General features: G+C 42.4%; 1 long non-coding RNA gene across 3 annotated transcripts in view; it reads right to left on the bottom strand.

The window, feature by feature from the left end:
- LOC106021829 overlaps positions 1–25,315 on the bottom strand; it is a 139,553-nt gene that overhangs the window by 40,174 nt on the left and 74,064 nt on the right. For 2 of the 3 annotated variants that reach the window (XR_005870511.1, XR_005870512.1), the window contains exon 3: positions 1,466–1,661. This is a non-coding gene — a long non-coding RNA (uncharacterized LOC106021829). Of the gene's footprint in view, positions 1–1,465; positions 1,662–6,756; positions 6,921–25,315 lie in introns of all 3 variants that reach the window. The other variant, XR_001196983.3, reaches the window with a different exon arrangement.

Genomic DNA, 25,315 nt, shown 5'->3' with positions numbered 1-25,315 from the left:
GTGCCCGTCCCTTGATGCTGGAAATCTCAAGAGCAGCGGCAGCTCCGATCAGCACCTGGGCACTAGGAGCCGAGCTCCTCCTGCCCCAGTTTCCACCTCTTGACTATCCAGTGTGAAACTCAAGTTCTTCAGGAATCGCCACATTGGATTCCATGGAGGAGGGACATACTCTTGATCTGGGGAATGGACTACCTATTGTTTTTACGGTGCAAAGTGAAGAGCGGGAGATTTGACCCCACAGGGTCCATGAACGGGGTTGGCATGCAGAGGTGACTGGGTCTCTATGAGATGTGAAAATACACTAGCTGGTAAGCAGGTGGTCCCAGCAAGAGGCATAAGCTCTGGACAGTGGGAAGCTAGAAAAGTCTCCCCCGATTATGAAAGCCAGAAAAGTCCCCAAGAAATGGGAAGAGGAAGACAGTGGAGGGGGGGTGGGACTCTGGCTATGGCTCTTCTCAGCCAGGTAGTAACATGCTGATCATTGCTTCAGCTGATTGGGGATTCATGGGTGTAAAAGTCAGATATTTGTTCAGGGGTAGAATGGCACAGAATGGAAACAGAGGCAGCTGTGCACTAAGTATAACTTGTGTAACAGATGTGGGTAATGTAGAATCACAATGCAATACGTGTCTGTACCTATGACGAGAAGCCTAGAAGTTTGTGGTTTAAAAAAAAAAGTTCTAGGTAGCAGTCTAGGTGGCGAGATTATTCATCTCCCTTAATGAATTTCCTGAGTTTTCCCAGTAAAATTCAGGTACCCTTCTCAGTGAATCAGATCTGCACAAAAATCAGCCCATGGGAGTTGATAGCATTTTTATTTAGTGTTGCCATCTCGGTGGCCATCCCAGATGCAGTAAGTAGACAAACATAAACTGGTGTATCTAGAATGCGTGATGCAATTCAACACACACACACACACACACACACACACACACACAAATGAGCTACTGAGCCATGAAACACACGGCAGGAACTCAAGCGTGTGTGCTAAGCGAGGGAAGAAAATCTGAAGAAGCTGCACATTGGAGATTCTGGTTATGTAATATTCTAGAAAAACAAATTCGTGGGGAGCAGTGATTAAGGGAAAAGGGTCAGTGATTGTCAGGGGTGACAGAAAGTGAAGATTAACATTTGGAGTACAGGAGGACTTAGGAGTGACCTACAATGGTGGGTATAAGTCTTTACACACTTGCCTGAGTGAAAAAGGTCTCCATGAAACTTTGCAGTCCAATAGGTAACAGGGCAATGCAGGCTCATCATCCAGAACAAAGGTAACCCCTCTAGCATTAGACATTGTTAATGGGAGAAACGGCATGTGTGGGGGCATGGTTTTATGACAACTATTTACTTTCTGCTCCATTTTGATAGGAACCTAAAGTTTGTCCAAAAAATATTTTAACAATATAAAGAGAAATTTATAGCTCTTGTGATAATTATAAAGCTTGATGTTTTAAAATTTTCTTACCGGCTGGAGAGATGGCTCAGCAGTTAAGAGCACTGGCTGCTCTTCCAGAGGACCCAGGTTCAATTCCCAGCACTCACATGGTGGCTCACATCCATCTGTATTTCCAGTTCCATAAGATCTGGCATCCTCTACTGGCCTCCTCAGGTACCAGGCCCACATGTGGAATATGTCATAAACATAAGCAAAACACCCACACCTGTAAAATGAAAACAAATAGTTGTGATTTTTTGCCGGGCGGTGGTGGCGCACGCCTTTAATCCCAGCACGCAGGAGGCAGAGGCAGGCGGATCTCTGTGAGTTTGAGGCTGGGATGAACCGACAGCCTCCAAAACAATACAGAGAAACCCTGTCTCGTAAAACCAAAAAAAAATTTTCTTATTATGGAAAATTCACATATACACAAAAAGCAGAAAGAATAATTCCCTGAACACTTGAATATCCTCTGGTTACTCAATAATTGTACCTACTTAGCCATATTGGTATGCCATCCCTTCACCTCTGAGTTTTTCTAAATATAGGATTTTCGGGCATAACCACAACACAGTTAGCATACCTTGGAAATGTATAAATTGGGTGTTATCTAGTGTATAAACCATAGCTAAATTTTTTCTGTTGTCTCAGCAACATCTCAAAAGCTCTGGTTCTCTCTTTTGTTCTACTTTAGTTTATTGGGGTGGGATTAAGTATTCCATGTCACCTTTAGTTTTATATAAATGTACAATTTTTAATTATTGAAATTGAGAAAGTGAGCCAACAAGATAGTTTAGCACTACTAGCACTTGTCATGCAAGACTGATAACTTGAGCTCAACCCTCAGAACCCATGGTAGAAGGAGAGAGAAAATAGTCGTCCTGTGACCTCCACATGCACACTGTAACATGTTACAGGATTCTTCCCGCCAGCTGCCTGGGTCCCAATGCTGTCTCAGACCCCAAATAACACATGATACACTATATTAATTATGAAGCTGTTGGCCATTGCTATGATTTTTTATTGGCTACCTCTGGCTTAATTATTAGCCCATAACTGCTAATCTAAGTATTTCCACTCTTACCGGAGAAAGGGTCCTGACCTGTTACTTCTCTCGAGTCCTACATCGTGACTGATTCTGCCTCTGTTTCCCAGAATCCTCCTCAACTCCTAGTCCCACATATCTTGCTTCCCTATTGGCCAACAGTGCTTTTTTCATCAACCAATAAGACAGACATATGCACAGAAGGACTTCCCCCATCAGTAACATACCTTCATTCTCATTCAAACACACATATGCATATTTGCAACAGCAATAAGAATATATTTCAGTTTAAAAAAGAAAGCAAGCTGGACATGGTAATACATGCCTTTAATCCAAGCACTCTGGATACAGAAGCAAGAGAATCTCTGTGAGTTCAAGGCCAGCCAAGATTAAATAGAGAGACCATGTCTCAAAGAAAAGAAGGAGGGAGAGAGGGAGGGAGGAGCCACACATGAACCAAGCAAGAAACCTGTCCCTTGCACTCCATCCTGCTTCAGAGAATATGTAAATGCTTATACTCATTGACGTGGCTCCTGTTAAATAGAATGAATGGACCACTTTGCTCACTCTACACAGATCCCCCTCAGTTCCTGACTGGGTAAGAACAGCAGTGTCAACCCTCATAAAATAGCAGCGATAACAGATAACTGACATGTCAGATCCTTTATCTACAGTCTAGGTATTTACCCATATATATCTCTGCCTTAGTTTCTCACTGGGTCAACACAGTGCTTGCTTTATAAGGCTGTCACAAAGTTTGTAGATCACAGATAGTCAGTGGACTCAAATACTCCACTAATGTTTTTCAGGTTCTTACTAGGGCATCTTAACTACAACATGCCAAGAATCTGAGTGCCTTTGGATTTCTATAACAAAAGTCTATGATGTGAGTAACATAGAAACAACAGAAATTTATATCCCATAGTTCTGGACAATTAAAAGCAATTTGCTAGCAGATGTTTCCAAGTTCACAGACAGCACCTTGACACTGTGTCTTCACATGGCAAATTGGACAAGGATTGGAGATTTTGTTGCTCTTGTATTGTTTTTTTATAAAAAAAAACTCTAATCTTATTCTCATAAACCTTAAGAACAGACCAACAGACCACCACTCAGAGTCAGCCTCATAGCATACACTCCCCAAAATGAAACCTGAGAGCACCTACCATTGTAGGAGGAAGCCTGTATGCCGCCATTAGCCATGTGAATTACTAGAGGCGCATACAGATCCTCATCTCATAATAAAAGAGTGGTTTACCACACCCCTAACCACACCCACTTTAGGCATGACTAAAGACATATACCTACGTAGGCGGTGAACTACATCACTAGCCAGGCCCACTTTTGGGCATGGCTAGGGGGCGTCACAGGGAAAGGCATAAAAGACGGAACAACAGAAGTCTTGGTCTCTTTTTCTGGGTTTCGGCTTCCAGTTCGGCAGTGGAAAACTACTGGGCTCATCTGGGTTACTTGTTTGGTATCTTGTGAGTAATTTCTACAATAAATACTTAGTTTTACTTTCAGTAAGTGTGCCGTTTATCGTTACAGCGTCATTTGAAGCATCATACCATGAAGTAGTACAGACGTATAAAAGGGGGGATGGGTATTGCATGCAAGCAGACATCTGTGCCTTCTATCCAGTTTCTGCTGGCATTGATTTCTATGCCTTGGTAACAGGAGGGACAGTAGCTAGGTCCTGTATTTCCAGAGGCTTATTTCATTAATGAGAAAGAGCCCACAGGGAATGGTGGGATCACATTTTGTATTTTTAACCCTGACTTCTCTCCTCTTCCTGACTGCACAGGACTTGAACTACCTTCTAACCCCTGTGGTCCTTGGTTTCCTTAATTGGAGACCAACAGCAGCGACCAAGATGCCTTCTTCCAGCCCTGACGTCCTTAGGGTGGATATAAATCAATAGTCTAACCCAAGTGTTGACTCTGCCAGCATCATTAGAGATACAACAACAATCACAAACTAGCTCAAGGTCAAGAAAGGAAGGAAATGCAGAGAGGGTTCTGTTGAAATAACAGAAACAAAATATATGTTTCTTAACATTTTCAAGTACAGAATGTTTTCATCAGGACTGACAGAACATTGATCTAGCTCTCTATCTTCTTAGAATCAATTTTTCTTCATTATGGGACCTATAAAAGCAAAAAGCGGGTCCCACTCACACATGGACTGAACTCAGAGTGAATCCCCCCATGTTACTCCCCAGTCTTCCGGTCATGGCCCTTTCCTTATTGAACATCTTTATATCAGTTACACAAACAAGTCCACACTGAAGAAAAACAATAAAACATTCTAGGAAAATTTCACTAATGGATGCATGTCTCCTTCCACATAGTTTTTAGACTCTCCACAGGAACTTGTGGATCCTGAAGTGTTTGAATTAATTCTACAACCACAAATTCCTTTTATAAAATATTCACTTCAAATCACTCTTCAGTCTAACAAATGACATCCAAATTCTGGCAAATCAGCAGTGCTCACTGACCAAAGAGTACTAGATCTATTATCTCATGGAGCAGCACTCTGTTGAAAATGTACTGGGCAATTTCAAACCACTGACTCCACCATTAAATTATCCGTTGTTGTCTCATTAGAGATGTCAGCAGAGAAACTTATTAACACCAACTCCACTGAATAGACAGATTCAATCAATTCTGTCTTCTTCACGGTGGGGTTCCATTTCAGCAGCTGCCTGTGAAGAGACACATTATCAAGGAAGCAAGTGGTTACTCCGTATCTACAATATGCCAACTGTATTATAAATGCTATGATGGGATGCCACTTCATTTGATTCAGGCACATTCAATTAAAGGACTACAGCAAAGACAGTAAAGTAAAAGAGAAACTCTACCACTCTGTGCCCATTGACTTAAAAGAAATCAAAGATGCCCTTGATGAAAGGGGTGACTAATTTGTTCTTCTTACGTTAGGTCTCAGGTCCACCAGCTCTTACCAATATGAGCTTTTGGTCCCATTGCAGATGGATTTATAATTTTTATAAAAGGTTGTTGTGTAGCAACTTCCTCTGAGACAAAACCTATCCACCTTGTGGGAAAGCTCTTTAAGATACAGGATGCTCCCTAACCCCATAATGGCTCCCTCAATCAAAATGTCTCTTTCATTGCTCTCCCTCTCTGCCCCTCCCCCAACTTGACCCTTCCATTCCCTCATGTTCTCATCATCCATCCCCTCCCCATCTCCTCCCTGCCCCAGTTTACCCAGGAGATCTTATCCATTTCCCCTTCCTAGGACAATCCATGCATGTCCCTTTTAGGGTCTTCCTTGTCACCTAGCATCTCTGGGGTTATGGATTGTAGCCTGGTTATCCTTTTCTTTTCACCTAATATCCACTTATAAGTGAGTACATAAACCTGGTGCTAGGTAAATTCTCATGAATCCACAAGGATGACCCCAGCTCAGACTCCTAGCAATAGTGGAGATGGTGCCTGAACCAGCCTTCTCCTGTAATCAGATTGGTGGATAAACTAATTGTCATCACAGATCCTTCATCCAGTAACTGATAAAAACAGATGCAGAGATCCACAGCCAAGCACTGGGCTGAGCTCCTGGAGTCTAGTCCAAGAAAGGATGGAAGGATTATAAAAGCAAGGGGTGTTGAGAACATGGTGGGGAAAATCACAGAGACAGCTGACCTGAATTAGTAGGTGCTCACAGACTCCAGACTGACAGCTGGAGAACTGCATTGGACTTAACTAAGCCCTCTGAATGTGGATGACAGTTGTGTGGCTTGGGCAACTTGTGGGGTCCCTGGCAGTGGAACCAGGATTTATCCCTGGTGCATGAACTGACTTTTTGGACCCCATTCCCTTGCTCAGCCTAGATACAGAGGGGGAAGTCCTTGGTTCTGCCTCAACTCAATATGCCAGGCTTAGTTGACTCCCCATAGGAGTCCTTAGCCTCTCTGCGGGGTATATGGAAGATGGGGGAGGTAGGTAGAGCAGGGGGAAGGGAGGGAGAGGGAACTGTGATTGGTATGTAAAATTAATTAAATATTTTTTAAGTTAAAAAACACATAGGATGCTAAAAGAAAGGTGAAACAACAATATGTTCCAAGGAGAGATGACACTTCTCATCCTACAATGAAGCTCCTAAGTGCAGGAAATAAACAACTCAGTAGTTTCAGGAAGTCCATGAAACTGACCAGACTCACTCACAAACATACATGAGCTGTAGCAACTGCTGAGAGATATTTTCAGACAAGTTGAGCTGCCTGGAAGAAATCAGAGACAAGACCAGCTACCTGGAAGAGGCTCAGAATAACTGGGCTACTTGGAAAAGACATGCCTCAACCTCTGAAGCTGAGGATCGGTTGTGTAGTTCACTCCAGTTTTCCAGATTTGATGAGCTCTCGTTCATGCTGGGGTAGATTATGGTGATTCTGCTGTCTTCAATTCATTTCTGTTCCTGTAAATAACCCCACAATAACTCATTGGTTCATCAAGTTGGAATTGGCCTGTACCCTTACTTTGGTCTTGTGTTGGTTCCCTATCTGGGGCAAGTAGACATTTGTTCTCCTCTCCCAAGGAATATTGTCACATAACATAGAGTGCCCCATGGCCTTTGATGGCTTTGCTTGGCAATACACCAAACAGATATGTTCCAAAATTGGAGAAAACAAATCATGCACACTCAACTTACTGAAATGGCATTGGAATGTTTTCTCAATCTTAAGTTGTCAGTATGGGGCCTTCCCACACACTTTTCAGTTTTATCACATGCAAGAGACACCAAATAAGGTACAATGCAATGTACCTTATTTAGATAACAAAGATCACTGGATATCAGATTATGATATCATCCATCATGTTATCTTTTTGCTCTTCCTTGAGATCATTGCAGAAGGGAACTGCTACTGCCCTGGGATTACAAAACTCAACTACTTGATGAGGACCTAAGTCAATGCTGTTTCCCATGACAGCTTTTTGCAACTTAAAACCTACACGTATAGAATCATTTACTTTTCTGATGGATAATACCAACTGAAAATCCAAGAGGATGAGTAGGATTGCCTTGAAGGAATATGATATGTTACAACTCTAAGAAGTGTTATGCATTCTTTATTCTATACCTTCCTTCTGGCATCAGCTGCTAAGGTCTATGTGGGTTCATTCTGAGTCCGTAAATCATTGGGAAGATGCTATTCTGCATCAGCACCTCACTGGCATACTCACTCAAAATGAAATTGTGAATGTAGTCTTACGAAGATGCAATGAGGGTGGTGGGTGTCAAATATCTGACATGTACAGTATAAATTATTATGATAACAACCAAGATTTGTGTGAGGGTAATCAAGAAAGGAGGTGATCAACATGCTCAGAGAGAGAGAGAGAGAGAGAGAGAGAGAGAGAGAGAGAGAGAGAGAGAGAGAAGCTGAGGAAAAAGGTTGACCCTGAGATGGCTATTCAAGCTGCAGTCACTTTCCTGTGTCACAGCTACTAAAAACTAAAGCAAAAAGAGATCAAGGACTTGCTCAAGGTTATGTAATCAGTAAACACACCAACTCAATCCAAATCCAGACCTCTAACCTCAAAACCTTGCTGACCCTCACAGGAAGTAAGATTGTGAGGTTTTGTATAACATGCTAATGTGAATGGATAAGAAGGAAAGATACATTATTTAATTTACTGTGCCTTTTAATTTTATGTTGTTCTGATTTTGTTATATTGATTTGTTTTTGCAATTGAACCCAGGACATCATTCATTCTGGGTAAACATGCTACAGAACTATATCCTCAGCAAAGATGCTGTTTCAATTTAACAACTTAATTAAGTTTCAGTATGTGCGTGTGTGTGTGTGTGTGTGTGTGTGTGTGTGTGTGTTCATGTAGATGTGTACATGAGTACATGCACATGTGAACACACGTTTGGAGGCCAGAAGTCAACATCAAGAGGCTTTGTCAATTGCTTTCCACCTTATTTTATAAGTCAGTCACTCCATGGGCCTGAACCTCATTGATTCAGTTAAACTGACTATCCAGTGGGCACCAAGGATCTACCTGGCTCCATAGCCCCTCGCTGGAGTTGGAGACCTATCTCATTATCCATCTTTCTCATGAAACTCGGATTTTTATTCAGAGATGGAGCCTGAATTTAACATAACATTTATAATTGTACTTAAATATTTAGTTTTGTTAATTTTTAGTTACTTTAGGTTAACTTTTAATTTAAATTATATTAGTTTCAAGAAGTTCATCATGAAGTCACTTTGTTTAGTTACCCATTTCCTCTTTGTTCTGAACCAAATTAAGAACATTCCCAGTCTTGTGATATAAGCCCCATTTTCTTGGGTGGGGTTCCTTGGACACTGACCTGAGATGAGGATTTGCACACACAAACCTTTAAGTGAACGCATTTAGGAACAAAAGTTGTGAGGAGACTGAGCCAGAGGACAGTGAACCGTGGCATAGTTAGCACACGGGACCTGAACAATCCCACAGAAAACAATGGAGCTAAAATAGCTCCTACATTGGAGGCAAGGGGGTTGTGTCACTGTCTCTGCATCCACCAGTTGTCAGATGTAATGGGAGAGACCTTGGGCACAGCAGGTCTTGTTGCGGGATTCCTGCCCAGGTTCCATTGGTGCTTTAGCCCCCAAATAACACACAAGGCACAGTGTTCCTTTCCAAATTCTGGATTGTATCCTCACCAGAAAAAATGAATAAAGAGGAAGGATCAGTGGGTTTAGCCATAGTACCCACCAGCACAGGTAATCCAAAATTAAAATTGATAGGCATTGAGAGTTGCCTGAGGCCTGAGGACTGGACCCTGGGGAACCCATCACAGCAGTCCAGCCCACCTAGAGATTGCCAGGCCCCATGACTTGTCCTGCCACCACCCACAGGAAGAGGTGAGCCATCAGAGTATTGGACCTGCATGCATCCAGCAGAAGGGAAATTTGGACCTATGCCCACCAGGAGAGAAAGGGACTCCTCCTGCACCCGCTGGAAGAAGGGATGGGAAGACAATAAAAAACACATACAACAACAGAAAAAGCAATATGGGCCGGGCGTTGGTAGTGCATGCCTTTAATCCCAGCACTCGGGAGGCAGAGGCAGGCAGATCTCTGTGAGTGTGAGGCCGGCCTGGTCTACAGAGCGAGTTCCAGGACAGCCTCCAAAACAATACAGAGAAACCCTGTCTCGAAAAAAAACAAAACCAAAAAGAAAGCAAAAGAAAAAGCAATATGACACCAGAGTTTAGGAACCCTATACTAGCAAAACATGAACATCCCAACACAGATGAAGCAGAAGAGGATGACCTTAAAAATAACTTCATGAAAATGATACAGGCCCTCAAAGAGGATATGAGAAAATCCCTTAAAGAAGTGGAATAAAAGAAAACACAAAAAATCAAGAAATCTCTTAAAGAAAGCCAAGAAAAAACAATAAAACAGATAAAGGAAATGGTTCAAGACCTGAAAACTGAAAGAGAGACAACAAAGAAAACAAAAACTGAGGGATTGTTGAAAATAGAAAATCTGGGTAAACAATCAGGAACTGCAGATGCAAGCATAACCAACAGAATACAAGAGATATAAGACAAAATTTCAGGCGTTGAAATTACATTAGGAGAAAAAGATTCATTTACCAAAGAAAATCGTAAGTCAAGAAATCCCTCACACAAACTAGCCAGGAAATATAGGACACCATGAAAAGACCAAACCTAAGAATAACAGATATAGAAAAAGGAGAAAAAAACCAACTCAAAGGTGCAGAAAACATATTCAACAAAGTCACAGAAGAAAACTTTCCCATCCTAAAGAAAGAAATGCCAATGAAAGTACAAGAAGCTTACAGAACACCAAATAGAGTGGACCACAAAAAAAGTCCTCTCATCACATAATAATCAAAACACCAAACATACAGAATAAAGAAAGAATATTAAGAGCAACTAAAGAAAAAGGCCAAGTAACATATAAAGGCAAACCTATCAGAATTACACTCAACTGAAAGTCAGAAGGTCATGGATAGATAATCTACCAACACAAGAGACCATGAATGCCAGCCCAGGCCACGATACCCAGCAAAGCTTTCAATCACTATAGATGGAGAAAACAAGATATTCCATGACAAAACCAGATTTAAACAATACATATCCACTAATTCAGCCCTACAGAAAGTTCTGGAAGGAAAATTCCAACCCAAGAAAGTTAGCTACAAACAGAAAAACATAGGCAATAGATAATCCCACTTTACCAACAGCCAAAAGAAAAAAAGGTAGAAATCCACCTGCAATTCCAACAACAACAACAAATCCAAAACAAACAAGAATGAACAATCAATGGTCATTAATATCCCTCAATATTTTTTTGTTTTGTTTTGTTTTTTTGGTTTTTACGAGACAGGGTTTCTCTGTATTGTTTTGGAGGCTATCGGTCCAGCCCGGCCTCGAACTCACAGAGATCCGCCTGCCTCTGCCTCCCGAGTGCTGGGATTAAAGGCATGCACCACCACCGCCCGGCAATATCCTTCAATATTAATGCTCTTAACTCACCGATAAAAAGACACAGACTAACAGAATGGATTCAAAGACAGAATCCATCTTTCTACTGCATACAGGAACCATACCTCAACTTCAAAGACAGACATTACCTCAGAGTAAGGGGTTAGGTTAAGATTCTCCAGTCAAATGGACCCAAGAAACAAGCTGGGGTAGCAATCCTAATATTTAACAAATTAGACTTTAAACTAAAATCAATCAAAAGAGATGAAGGAGGACATTTCATATTCATCACAGGAGAAATCCATCAAGATGAAGTCTCAATTCTGAACATCTGTGCCCCAAATACAAAGGCATCCACATTCATAAAAGAAACATTACTAAACTTCAAATCACACATAAAAGCTCATACACTTAGAGTGGGAGATTTCAATACCCCAATCTCACCACTAGACAGGACCAACAGACAGAAACTTAGCAAACAAACTAATATAAGTTATGACCTAATTAGGTTTAACAGACATCTATAGAACATTCCATCCAAGCACAAAAGAATATACCTTCTTTTCAGTGCCACATAAACCTTCTCTAAAATCGACCACATACTTGGCAACATAACAAACCACAACAGGTACAAAAAAATTGGAATAACCCCCTGTATCTTATCAGACCAACACGCATTAAAGTTAAAATTCAACAACAACACAAACTGCAGAAAATCTTCAAACTCATGGAAATTGAACAATGCACAATTGAACCATTCTTGGTTCAAGGAAGAAATAATAAAAACAAATTGAAGACTTCCTAGAATTCAATGAAAATGAAGACACAACATACCCAAACTTATGGGACACTTTAAAAGCAGTACTAAGAGGAAAGTTTATTGCACTAAACCCACATGAAGAAACTGGAGAATAGTCACACTAGAGAATTAGCAGCACACCTGAAAGCTCTAAAACAAAAAGAAGCAAACTCACCAAGGAGGAGTAGATGCCAGGAAATAATCAAATTGAGGGCTGAAATCAATAAAGCAGAAACTAGGAAAACAACACAAAGAATCAATGTAACAAAGAGTTGGTTCTTTGAGAAAATCAACAAGATATACAAACCTTTATCCAAACTTACCAAAAGGCAGAGAGAGAGCATGCAAATTAACACAATCAGGAATGAAAAGGGGGACATAACAATGGACTCTGAGGAAATCCAGAGAATCATCAGGTCATACTTTGAAAACCTGTACTCTACAAAATTCAAAATTCTAAAGGAAATGGACAATTTTCTAGATAGATATCACTTACCAAAATTAAATCATGAACAGATAAACAATTTAAATAGACCTATAACCCCTAATGAAATAGAAGCAGTCATCAAAAGTCTCCCAACCAAAAGAAGCCCAGGGTCAGATGGTTCCAGTGCAGAATTCTACCAGAAATTCAAAGAACAGCTAATACCAATTCTCCTCAAAGTGTTCCATACAATAATCATTGCCAAACTCTTTTTAGAGGCATCAATAGTCTTAGTATCAAAGCCACACAAAGGCACAGCTAAGAAATAGAACTACAGACCAATGTACCTCATGAACACTGATTCTAAAATAATAAAATACTGGCAAATCGAATCCAAAAACACATCAAAAAATCATCCACTATGATCAAGTAGGCTTCATCCCAGGGATGCAGGAATGGTTCCACATACAAAACTCCATCAATGTAATCCATATATAAACAAAATGAGAAAGAAAAATCACATGATCATAATCCAATTAACTTTCCAATCTCAAACACCCATTCTGAGTTTTAAAAAAAACGATAGGCATTATTACATCTTCCATCCATTTCAAATTCTCCATTTTTAGCTAGTGCTCCCATTTGGTGTCAGTTCAATATTTGATTTCTAGTTGCCATGAATTTCAGGCTTTGTCTCCTTACACCTATCGATCATCAAAATTAAAAAGGAAAACACAAAGATTTAACCCCAATAGGTCAACAAAATACGACATTCTAGAATCAATCACTATCTTCTGGTGGAGTAAACCCTTTCCCTGCATGCTGGTGAAGACAAACCTGAAGAGATCATCATTTAATTATAAAGGTCATCGTTTAGTTAGAAGGGTCATAGGGATACTTGTTCTATGAATTGATGAAAGCATTCCCCCCATCTGGGAATCAAATAAACACACAGAGCCCAGAGTTCTAGAAGAAGAGGAAGGCTCATGTCCCCCTTGGGTCGCCGGAAGTGATGGTAAATGACAATTCCTGTTTCTACCCCTCCACTCCTAGAGCTGGGTATCTTAGTATTAAGACAGAGCACCATATTCTGATCTTTTCCCTAACTGAGCTTAGGCCAGGAAGGGACCCAGATCCTCTGTTTCTTCAGATAGAAGGCCAATACTACAGACTAAGAATGTGTTGATTCAATGGGCACACAGCATCCATTACATAAGAGGGAACAAGAGATGATTTCTGAGTGGGCTCACGAATTAATTAATGCATTGGACACAGGAAAGCATATGCTCCAGGTGCTAATGTGACTCATCACTGGTTTTGGGTTTTCTGGGACTCATCTAGTTTATATCCAGGCACCTGCAACAGTTTTGTGACATAAAAATGGATGCTGCTAAAATCTACTTTTCCCTTTCCTAAATTTAAACTACTTTAAAATGAATATCCTTTTTGTCTCTTTCTTCATTATGATTTCCTCACAAAATTAAGTTTATTTCCCACTTTATAGATGAAGAAGTATTTTGTAACAAATCTCAGGATTGGTTTTGTAACGATAGCTAAGAGGAGTTGAGTTGACCCAGAATTTGGCGTTAGAATCTCTGTTCTTAGGCTATGAAAACACAACTATGATGAACTTACAGAAAAACAGCACAGTGACACGGAATACACTTCACAAATACCGTTTCAAACCCTTGCAAAAGTAAGGAGACAGCTTACTCCTGAGGAGACAAGCAGGGAAAAACATTTGGGCAGATGATTTAAACTCAGACCTGAGGACAAGAAGCTAATGTTGAGAGGGGACATGGAAGGCACTGGAATGAGATTATACTGGCCCTGGTACTGAAGAGAAACCACAGTGGCTAGAACTTGGTGAACAAAAACAGGAGAGCAGCCACAGGCTTGCACGGGAATGTAGAGATGCAAGCAGCCCTGACTATGCGTGAAGAAGGGCCGTGGCTTCACTTGAGGTGAGGGAAATTTGCTGAGATCAGTGTCAGCATCTGCTTTCAGAGGATCGCTGGCCGCCACCACTAGGAGAACAGGTTGGGTAGAAAACGATTGTAATCAGACCAGTGAGAGGAGGGCACATCCCCCTCCCTCACTTCTGCCTCCCCTCGTCCGGGTCAGAGCAGAAGAAACGCCTCTCAACCCAACGACAGCCCACTGAGCTCTGATGAGGGGCAAGAGCTTTCAAAAGAAAAGAGTGTATAACCCCTCTAAGCTCCCTTAATATCAAGACCTCTTTCTCCTTTCAATGCCTTGAATAATGACTAATAATAAAGTTAACACTTCCTCCCAACAAACGCCCTAAATTAAGAACTCAGCATCCCATGGATAGTGTCCTTACCTGGCATAATTAGCAGCACATGTAAAACAGGGGCAGTGGTTGGTGGATTTCTCCCAGGAGAGCCATTTTTAGGAAGGCTGCAGATTGTGTCTTGGTGTATACGCCACCTCCGTGCCACCCCCTCCCAGCTGTTTCTTCAAACTGGGTCCTGCTCACCTGACTTCACTGCAGTTCGCACGGAAAGGGAGCATCTTGGCAAAGAGGGGAGAGAGATGCAAAACGAGGGCATCCAACATGCATTGTGCAACTAAGAAAACATAGTAACGCAGGGACCCCGTGTGTCTGGAGCCTGCTGTAGGTCAAGAACTGTGAGAAGAGTTAGGAACATTTTCCCAAGGCACTGCAAGTCTCTTGAACTCATTACTAGATTACTGCCACTGGAATTTAGCAGTGTCTCCAGCTCAGGAAAATGCCACCAGCCATGTACAGGGAAAACAATATGGCAGTTGGTTTTGCTTACAAAAAACCTCCTGTCCTTGACTTTTCGAAATGTTAACTTACATAATCATGTGTTTTCCAATGCTGAGTTTAAATCTGGGTTTCCTCCTTTTCTCCCATGCTAAGTTGCTTACTACATAAAAGTTTTTTCTCAGCTCCCTACCAGCTTGTGCTAGTCCCAAGGAAGATAATTCTCATAGAAATTTCCTATAAACATGCCACGTTGCCTGGGTTACACCATTTTCATTGCTGTGATGAAATGTCTGAGTAACTTTCTAGAGAAAAGGAGTGAGGCTGAGCATTCAACACTGTAGAATGGTGGGGAACCTGGAGAATGGAGCTGATAAATGAGGGACACTAGAAGAGTCTCATGCAATAGCCAAGTATATTCAGAGCATCAGACAGTTTATCCTCTGAGGGTTAAGAAGAGTTGTCTGAGTGAAGCGTTCGATCACAAGGACAAGTCATACACAGCTAAAACATGTTTTTCATAGGAGAATATAAACAGAGTAATGGCCAACTGTAACAAGTAACCTGGAATAATCTCACTCCTATCCCATACAACTGAGGGCACAGACACACAGCCCAGGAACAATTCCATGTATTGGGGGAAACTGAGGTTACAAGACTCCTGTCTTGTTTTCTTACAAGCACTGAGAATCCTCCTCGAATGACTCCACTCTTGGACCACATCCAGACAGCTGAGGGAAAATCTCCATCATTACAGGGCGTGGCTTTCAAGCACAAGATCCTGAATCCAGTGCCCAGAACCCGTGTATAAATGACAGGTTTAGGTGGAAAGCAATGTAAACCCGGTGGTAGGGGAGGTGGAAATGACACATCCCTAGAGCTCACTGGCCAACCCATCTAGCCTACCTGGTGAGCTCCCAGCTAGAGACCCTGCAAAAAAAATAAAACAAAGCAAAACAGAGCAGGCAGGACCTAAGGATCAGTACCCAAAGTTGTTCAGTGAACTACACACACACACACACACACACACACACACTCTCTCTCTCTCTCTCCCTCCTCTTTGTCACACACACACACTCACACACATATATACACACAGTCATACACACACATAGTCATACACACACATACACACAGTCATACACACACATGCACACACACATACACACTCACACACACTCACACACATTCTCACATACACACACGCATACATACACTTTCACACACTCACACACAGAGGAGTGCATTATTTAGTTCAATTTTGTAGGCTCGGGGTCATGGTGATATACCAGCTCAGCTCCAGTCAGTGGCTTCTGAATTACAGGATACAATGGTAGACAGGCATTTTAAGAGTGTACACCAGAGCCAGACATTACTTCCCCCAAATAAAGCCAGAGAGGGGCTAGTGGTGAGCACCTCAGGCTTTTTAATAGCTCTCATAAAGAGAAAATCAAAACCCATAAACATGCCTTAATTTCCCCTGCCCCGAAAACAGTGATGCCCACATCTTCTACATCAGTTAACAATCAAGATGTTTCCCAAAGACATGCTCATAGTACAACTTGATCCAACTCCTTGTTAATACTCTCTCCCTAGATAATTGTAGGTTGTAGCAAGTTGAGATTTTAAACTCATCACTGTATCTAAGGTCCCTTTGATCTTAGAATCGTCTTTGAGTCCCACTCTTCCTAGAAATCGAAGCTGCTGCTCTCCTATGCCTATCATCGAAAGCAGCCCCCTCTTGGGTCACTGTCTTCCACGGCATGGACTCAGCATTGAGCCCATGGAAACAACAACACAGCTGATTAAAACTAAACAGCAAGACATGAACAGAGTGTGTTCAATGTGACAGTATTGGAGTGTGATCTAAATCCTGTCTTTAAGATGTAAGCAGCTCCTAGCAGAGAAAGAGGTTCTTCGTGGTTAGCTTAGAGAAAGTGGGACAGGAATTCAGCAGTGAGAAGCACACAGCATATGTGTTCACAGAGGAGGCAGCTGTTGGCAAAAAACAATGTGCGAGATGCTCTTCTCACGTGCCCTCAGAACAGTGAAAACCCTAAGCCAGCATCATAGCAGAGAGACAGCACAGTGCCTGACGCTGTGCCCCGCAGTGCTCATTGACCTTTGCAGTTTTGCATGGTCTTTTGTTCCAAATGCTCAAGTATTTGTGTTTGGAAGGTGCCATGGAAATGAAGCATTTGCTGGGCTCCTCCAGCACCATCCCAGGAGACATCTGTCTCACGCAAGATTCCCAAGAAGATGATGAGGAGGACAACGAGAGAGGAGGAGGAGGAGGAGGAGGAGGAGGAGGAGGAGGAGGAGGAGGAGGAGGAGGAGGAGGAGGAGAAGAAGAAGAAGAAGAAGAAGAAGAAGAAGAAGAAGAAGAAGAAGAAGAAGAGGAAGAGGAAGAGGAAGAGGAAGAGGGAAGAGGGAAGAGAGAAGAGGGAAGAGAGAAGAAGAGAGGTGGGGAGGAAGGAAGGAACAAAGGAATGAAAGAAGGAAGACACACAAAAAAGTCACAAAAATAAAAATCAAAACAAACAAGCAAAAGTTTGGGGGTTTTGTCTTGTTTTTTTTTAAGCAAGAGAAAAATAACACAAAGTCAAGTTGGTAGGGACTTGGAGAAGATCGGGGAAGAATTGAGTAAGGGTGAAAACATGCGGTATGAATTTTTTTCAGTGGATAAAATAAATAAATAAATAAATCCCATCACACTGACAATTAACCATCACCCAGGGGAAGCTCTGTGACACTGAAGTCGCCTCCCAGCTTTTCAAGACTGTCTGGCTCCGTGGTTTTTGTGGCAAGTTGATCTGTGACAAGTCAGTTATGGCTCTAAGAGGAATTGTGGAGGTTTTCTTTGTTCCTGTGAGGAAAGGGTTGATGCCTTCCAAACTCTTTGCATGTTACAGTAGAAACTTAAAGTCTATAATTTTCTTGCACGTGTGTTTGCTGCACATGTGACTATTCATGTGCACTGACAAATGTGTGTGTGTGTGTATGCACGCATGCGCACACACATGTGTGCTCTGTGTGTGAAGGCCAGCCACTGGCATCAGTATCTTCCTCTCCACCCTATATACTGAGTCAGGGTCTCTCACTGAACCTGAAAACTACTGATTCAGTGAAACTAATAAGTAGCCAGCTTTCTCCAAGGGTCCCTTGCCTTTGCCTCCTGACAGTTGAGATTGCAGGCAGGCCACTACAGTAGGATCTGAAGTCTGGTCTTCATGCTTTACCTACTGACCTATCTCTGTAACACTAGTCTATGATATGCATTTAATGCTAAAAGTAAATGTAGATCTATGATTGATAGCAGTGTGTGCATTTATTTCTATTGCTACCATTGATTGAAGTAGTGCACGTAATAAATAATATATGGTATTTATATAGAGGCCCCTGTAAAAGTTTAAAGACAAGAAGGTCGTATGAAGGGAGCATCACTTGAGACATTTTTAGTGAGAATGTACCCAACACATGGCGTGAATATGGATTCAATTATCATAAATAACCTCATTTTTATATCTAAGTGAAGTATGTATATGCTACATCACTTCTGCATACCAAGGATTCAAAAGTTGCATGTTGAGAGAGGCAAGAAGAATGTGGAGAAGAAGTTGGAGAGAGAAATGGGGGGTATGTGATCATACTTCAGTGAATACTTGCATGAAATTCCCAAGAATAATGATTCACGCTGATACATAGATAACAGAAGCACAAATGTTAGTCTCCACTACCTAACCTATATGGACCATATAACAACAGCAACTACAAAACAGACCAAATATTGATTAAAAAGAGAAACCGTTGCTTATAGAGATGTCAAAGTTCAAAGAACCAGACGATTCAGCATCCAGTGAGAATTGACTCCTCATGGAAGGTGCCTTATGTGTGTGCTTACATATTGGGGGGGGAGAACAAGGGTCCCCAAGCTCCCTCAGGCATTAATTCACAAGAGTGAAAATCTCCCTCATGATCAAAACACATACACGAGGCTCCAACTCTTCTATTACATTGGGTATATTTTGTCACGCATAAACTTGGGATGATGTAGGTACTCCAAGCAGTCTTTCTATGGAAGGATCACGCTGTTAATTAGAATGAAGTGCCCTTTTACCCCCTGGCTTGTAATCTGACATCAGAAAACCACAGACCATCGTAGAGCTATGCTTTCTCTGCTAACGAGTACACATTCATCCCCATTAAAACCCTTCTGAAATTGAGATGCCCTGAGTACACTTAGCACTACTTTTCTCTGATCCTCATACGCCATGTGTAAGCTAACAGCACATTTTTAAATCTAGTAGCATCTTCAGATAAAGGAGATCCACTTGTGCTGTTTTTCTTCTGCTCTTTTTTTTTCTTCTTCACTAGGGCCTTGTTAAAACAGAAATGGAAATATATTCACTCTGGCATTTTGAGTTGCTTGCACTGGGGAAGGCTTGAGAAAGGTGAAATGCCTGAATAAACAGACAAGCAAACAAAAGTGTTTGCAAAGCAGAAAGGGAAATACATTTTACAACGCCCCAGTGGACATATCCCTGACCTATCTCTCTGTGTTCATTTCATCCTCTTCAAACATCCCTGTGGTCAGTGGCTTGGTCTCTGGAGGTGACATTTCTCCCTGGAGGAAGTGCTTTAGAAATACTCTGGCTTGCTTTTCCTGTCCTGTCAATGTCACAGAGAAAATTATTCATTTGGCACACTGTTTCATCCTGCAGGCTCTTGGCCACTTGGATGGTGTTGACAGCCCCTTCTGAGACTGCAAAGCTTGCACTCTGACCCAAGATACCCAGTGCCAGCAGCCCCTGCCGCATCTCCCCATCCCTGCACCGGGTGCATGCCCTTAATCATTAAAGGGCTTCATCCAGACTATTGTAAGTGTCTAGTCCTTCCTCCCACCTGCAAAATGAACATCTTTTAAGCACAATTCCCACACATCTATAATAGGTTCCTCAGCACTGCTAGGAGCAGGTGCTAAAGCATGAATGACCAATCCCAAAGGACCCAGATTCACAAGGTACAATCTACAGGAAGCTCAAAGCTATCAAGATGTGTTTACATAAGGTCTGGGGAATATTCCTCAGTTGGTGCAGTGCTTACTTCACAGGCATGAAAGCCATGGGTTTGACCCATGGGATACAAGAAACCCTGTCTCCAAAAACAGGACGCTTTGTATATTCACTGCCCAATGGTAACAGTTAGTAATAATGGTAATAATTGACTTTACAATATCCTGAGTCCAAACATCAAAGCAATTCACAAGCGTACTATTTGGTGTTCTCAAGAGGAGCAGGGCTAATAGAACAAATGTGCATAATAACGAGGAGCTGTAAAATTTTCTTATACAACATATGCTAGGTTTTCAAACCTATGAGCGTCTGTCAGCTGAGAATCTGGTCCACAGGCCCAGATGTCTCAGCAGTCCCTTTCCTGCGCTAAAGGCTGGGAGGGTTCCTGGAGAGTCATTGGTCTTCAGTCCGTGTTCGGAAGCCAGAAACCCTGGGCTCCAGCATCAGTGAAAGATGACTGATGCCCTGAGTATCACAGAGCAAAAGCGGCCGAGCGACAGCAGCAATGCTTTGCTTCCAACCACTTTCCATCCGGGCCACAAGAGAAAAAGAAATGGGCAGAACAAAAATGCAAGAATACCTTACTGAAAAGTTTCTAAAAATACTGAAAGATATCTATAAGCTATGGATTGAAGAAATTCTTTTACCTACAGGATATACATGAGCCAGATGTAAAAGTCTGGCAGTCCCTCAAGAATTTAAACGTCTACCTACCACATGATCACATAGGTTGTTCATACACCGTAAATGAATGTTCATTTACAGCAGGGGAAACTGAGGCCTATACACCTTTAGCTGTATCATCTGTAAGGAAAAATGAGAGCCTGTATGCGGCCTCCAGATTGGTGGTTGAGGTCTGGGACTCTAGACCATGGTTGAGAGGATGAAATTCTGCAGTCACTGGGCTTGAATTGAATTTGAGACAGGCACAGCAGGACCCTGGGCACACATTACTTTTCTATGAAATGAGTGTAACATAGTACTTGGCACATAGGCAAAAACCCAGTGCTTAGAAGGAAACACATAGACGTAGCTCAGACATTTCCTGAAATATGCCACCGCTCAAATAACGTTGGTGGCATTAACAATAGTGTGCCCATGCTAACAGGTCAGGAGGTCAAACTTAAGTCATTGCCTCTACTAAGCTGCAACTGACCCCAGAGGCCAGTGTGCACAGCGGCCTGCCTGTTTCAAAGGCTGTGACATTTCTCTCTACCTTTGAATTCAATTATTTTACATCTTTCCTTTGCTGGGATCCCACAGGCAAGATCACTTCTCCATAGCTGATATTTTCTTATTCTGTATAGCATGTTGCTTTTAGATTCCCCCAACCAATCAAACTATCCGACCATCTTTTCTTCTCAGATAGGCTCCGCCACCACCTGCAGAGTTCACTAACGTCTGTTCTAGCCCAAGACTGGAAACAGCAGCCCTCAGTTAACAAGGGAGCCAAAAATATCCCATTCCCTCAGTGGAATAATTTATTCACTTCAGACCGGCGCTTTCTTTCACTGTCCTTATTTTCAAAGGCGATGCAGAATGCAGGCTGTTCTGTTCCTCTGACATTGATGAGACAGCCACATGCTGACACAGGATACAGAACCTCGAGTGCCCTTCCCACTCATTTACCCACAGGAGATGCACCGAGTGCCCAGGTCAAGCACACTCCAGTGACCAGCAGCCCTGGTGAGCAAGCCAAGGAAAACAGTCCCTACCCCACAAGCCTCTGGCCGGGCCCAGACGGAAACAGCACACCAAAAGGTGTTCAAAATACGTATACAATTGCCATTTGGATAACAGCTGAGAGAACAGATCAGGGGGCTTGGGGGTGCTGGGGATATTGCTGTCTCTGGAAAGTGGCGCTCCCTTCCTCTCTTCACTGAGCTAAATATGGAAAGGGGTCTGGTGGTGAACAGATAGGAATTCAAGGAGAGCTGGCAGGTCTAGAGAGGGTATGTCCTGAAAGACTCTTCTCTGAGACAAGCCAGCACTGTCTTGAGAAATCTATCTGTGCCTCTTTGTAAGACCATCCCAACTTGGCTTGTGGACAGTTTACATGCCCCCCACACACACAACAGAGGGGCGAGAGGAACAAAGATTCTCACCTGAGTATCAGGGCTGCTACCTCCTGCTGTATGCAACTCTGTCTCAACTGCACATGGCCTGGGGGTGAGGTTAGGGCATATATAGGCTGGGAAATATGGGGACTCCATCTTTTCGGGGACACCCTCAGTTCTGCTGGGTAAGGCTCTCCAGGTATGGACTGTTGGTGAGGAGGGACACTCAGAGCTCTGTAACGAAACCCTGATAAACTCATTGATTCTCCAGAGGGAACTTGGATGGAATCCTGCCTCGGTTTGTCATTTGACCTAAGAGGATGGGGCACACATTGTTTATATCTTCCCCTTGGGAAGGAATTTTAGCAATTGGGTTGCAAACTCTAGTCAAACAACCACCACAATGCTTTTCTGATCCCCAGGACCAAGACTTTAAGGGACAGTGTGTACTAGTGACGAATTGCTGGGAATGAGTCTGATGATCCAACATTACAGATGTCTTTTGTGGCCTGGACCCATCCCCTCATCCCACTGGGGTTTAGTACAGCTGTGATAGGAAGTTTCCCACACTGCACCTCAAGCCTAGGTTTGGGCACCTCTTTGTTCTCTGTCTCAAAGATTTTCCAGCATTTGGAAAACTCCACAGTCCATTAAGATGGATCCTACAAGTTCAAATGTGTTTACATCCCTGGGACCAAAAGTCACAGACTAATGCCCCAACCTTGGATTTGGGAAGGAACAACTCGAAGGTTCATTCCATAGGTCCCTAGGAGGGGGGAATGGTAGAGGAAGTGACTTCAGGTATTGTACCTGATGGACATCTTTCCCATCTTCCTATCTCTTTCTGTAATCCTCATTCAGCCTTGGAGATCTACATGAATATCAGCAAACCAAGCCCTCATGACAGGCTCTGCCTTGGGAAAGGTAGTCACACAGCTTACAGACTGAATCAGACAGAGTGGTTTCCTTGTTGGGGCAGCTGTGTAGTATTTTATTAGGGTTTGTTCATGGAGTCCCATTAGAGCTAGCTGCCCAGAACTGCTAAAAATTAGTGTGTGTGTGTGTGTGTGTGTGTGTGTGTGTGTGTGTGTGTGTGTGTGTGTGCGCGCGCGCATTACTCTAAATGGTATCTATATATTTCACTGGTTTTCTTTTTTGTTTTTCTCTTCTTGTACCTTCCTTGATCCATGTTCACTGTTCTTCTTGGTGATTTTTTTAAAGCTATTTCACCTATAACTGCTTTTCCTCTGAGTATGCCTAAAATATCTTTGTCTTTGTTTTATTCTTGAAACATTGTTTGGTGTTGTTGTTGTTTTTTTAAGTAAAATCCTAAGATGTTATTTTTCTCTGCACTTTGGGTGGGTGGGATATGAATATGTATTTCCAGAACGTCAGAGCCAGAGCTTTAAATATATCATTCTTATGACAAAGGTTAGATCTGGTAGCATGTTGGTATAAAGGGAAATAACTGGTGAAGACCGGAACAGAAGGCGTGGAGACAAGGCAAAAATGGAGTAAATGTCATAGGGGAAAACGGACTATGAGAAACATCGTCTGTTTTTAATTAATTTTTTACATTAGCATACAGAGTGCTGGGTTTCATCCTGGCATCTTTGAGCTTGTGTGTCATACTTCAGAGAAACAAGTTCTTAAGGCATTCTTGTAACTGGAGTTTCTTTCCTGCCAGGTCCCGCCTATCTTCAGCCCCAAATAAGCACACAGAGACATATATTAATTTATAAATTGCTGGCCGATGGCTAAGGCTTCTTATTGGCTAGTTCTGTCTTAATTATTAACGCATTTCTATAAACCAATGTGTTTCCATTGTTCTTGGCTTACTGGAGAATGCCTGAACCTGCTACTCCTTTGGCGACCACAGGGAGTCTCCCCAGAGCACCTCTCTGCCTCTCTCTCCAGCTTTCTCCCATCTCCTAGCCCCACCTATCTTTCTACCTCTATTGGCCCAACAGTGTTTTATTCATCAACCAATAAGAGAAACATATATACAGACGGACATCTCCCATCGCATTCCGGATTCCCTCCTCCCTTATCATGGCAGCCAGTTGCCCTTGAACAGTACAGACAAGCTCGCTGAGCTGTAAATGACAACGAGAAAAAGATAGGGAGGACATTTCCCAAAGCCTTCCCCGGCATACCCTGACGATATGCAAAGATGCCGCCTGACAGTTACATTCAGGATCCAACTGAAGGAATGAGCTGGACACAGAAAATTACTGAGGCATAAAGAAATAGCTAAGATGTCTTCAAAATCTCTGTGTGAGGTATCACCATTCACTGGAACAGGTCAGTCCTTGCTCCATGGATGGACATTTTCAGGACTCCATTCCGCTCCCTCTGTCTGTCCCTCCAGTGAGTCCACAGCTTAGATGCCACTCACAGTTTTCTCTTTCCAGTGCTGGTAAGTAGAGCAATGGGTATTGATTTCACACTGACCCCAACATGGCATCATAATAAACTTGATCCTGCAGAGTGTTCCTGAATTCCCATTACCAGGCTGTACTTGGTTAGAAGGAGAACCTAGCTAACTCAGAACAACAGAGTGCTCTGACAGCCCATGATGCAGGGTGGACTGCTACCTCTTCTCTCTTTGGGCTTGTTTTCCATCTCCATTCAGAACAAATATGTCCTCAAGTTTCCAGATGATAAGTTCCCTGTAAATGTCATAAACAAATAACAGGACAGTGGAAGCCAATTTTGGAAATGAGAACATCCTCTAGTAGCTAGGATAGAGGAAAATGGGCCACATCCACTTACTGCTAAAGGAAGCCTAAACTCCCCTTCTAGAAATCAGTCTGCTACTCACTGTTTTTAAACACATTTGTGATTTGTTCTCTCTCCGTGTCTCTCTGTGTCTCTTTCTCTCTCTCTGGGTCTGTCTATCTGTCTCTCCCTCTCTCCCAAGTTTTTCCTTATTCTAAAAGAACTCTGTGCATATAGAAAATTTATGAGGATATTTACTGCATGGCTTCTTTTGTATTACAATTTTTCATTTAAAAAAAGAAAATGTTTTTCCTGGTTCCCTCTCCACTCCTCCCCATGTTCCCAATCTGCTCAGGAAATCTTGCTTCTTTCCACTTCTCTGGAGTATAATGCATATCTCTTGGGACCCTCCCTGTTTCCTAGACTCACTGGCCCTGGGATTGTAGGCTGACCTTCCCCTGACCAATATCTAAAATCCATATATGAGTGAGTACATACCATGTTTGTCTTTTTGTGGCTGGGTTACCTCTCT

The sequence above is a fragment of the Mesocricetus auratus genome, unplaced genomic scaffold (genome assembly GCF_017639785.1).
Source record: "Mesocricetus auratus isolate SY011 unplaced genomic scaffold, BCM_Maur_2.0 Super-Scaffold_100023, whole genome shotgun sequence".
Taxonomy (NCBI): Eukaryota; Metazoa; Chordata; class Mammalia; order Rodentia; family Cricetidae; genus Mesocricetus; species Mesocricetus auratus.
This window is presented reverse-complemented; position numbering and strand designations above follow the sequence as displayed.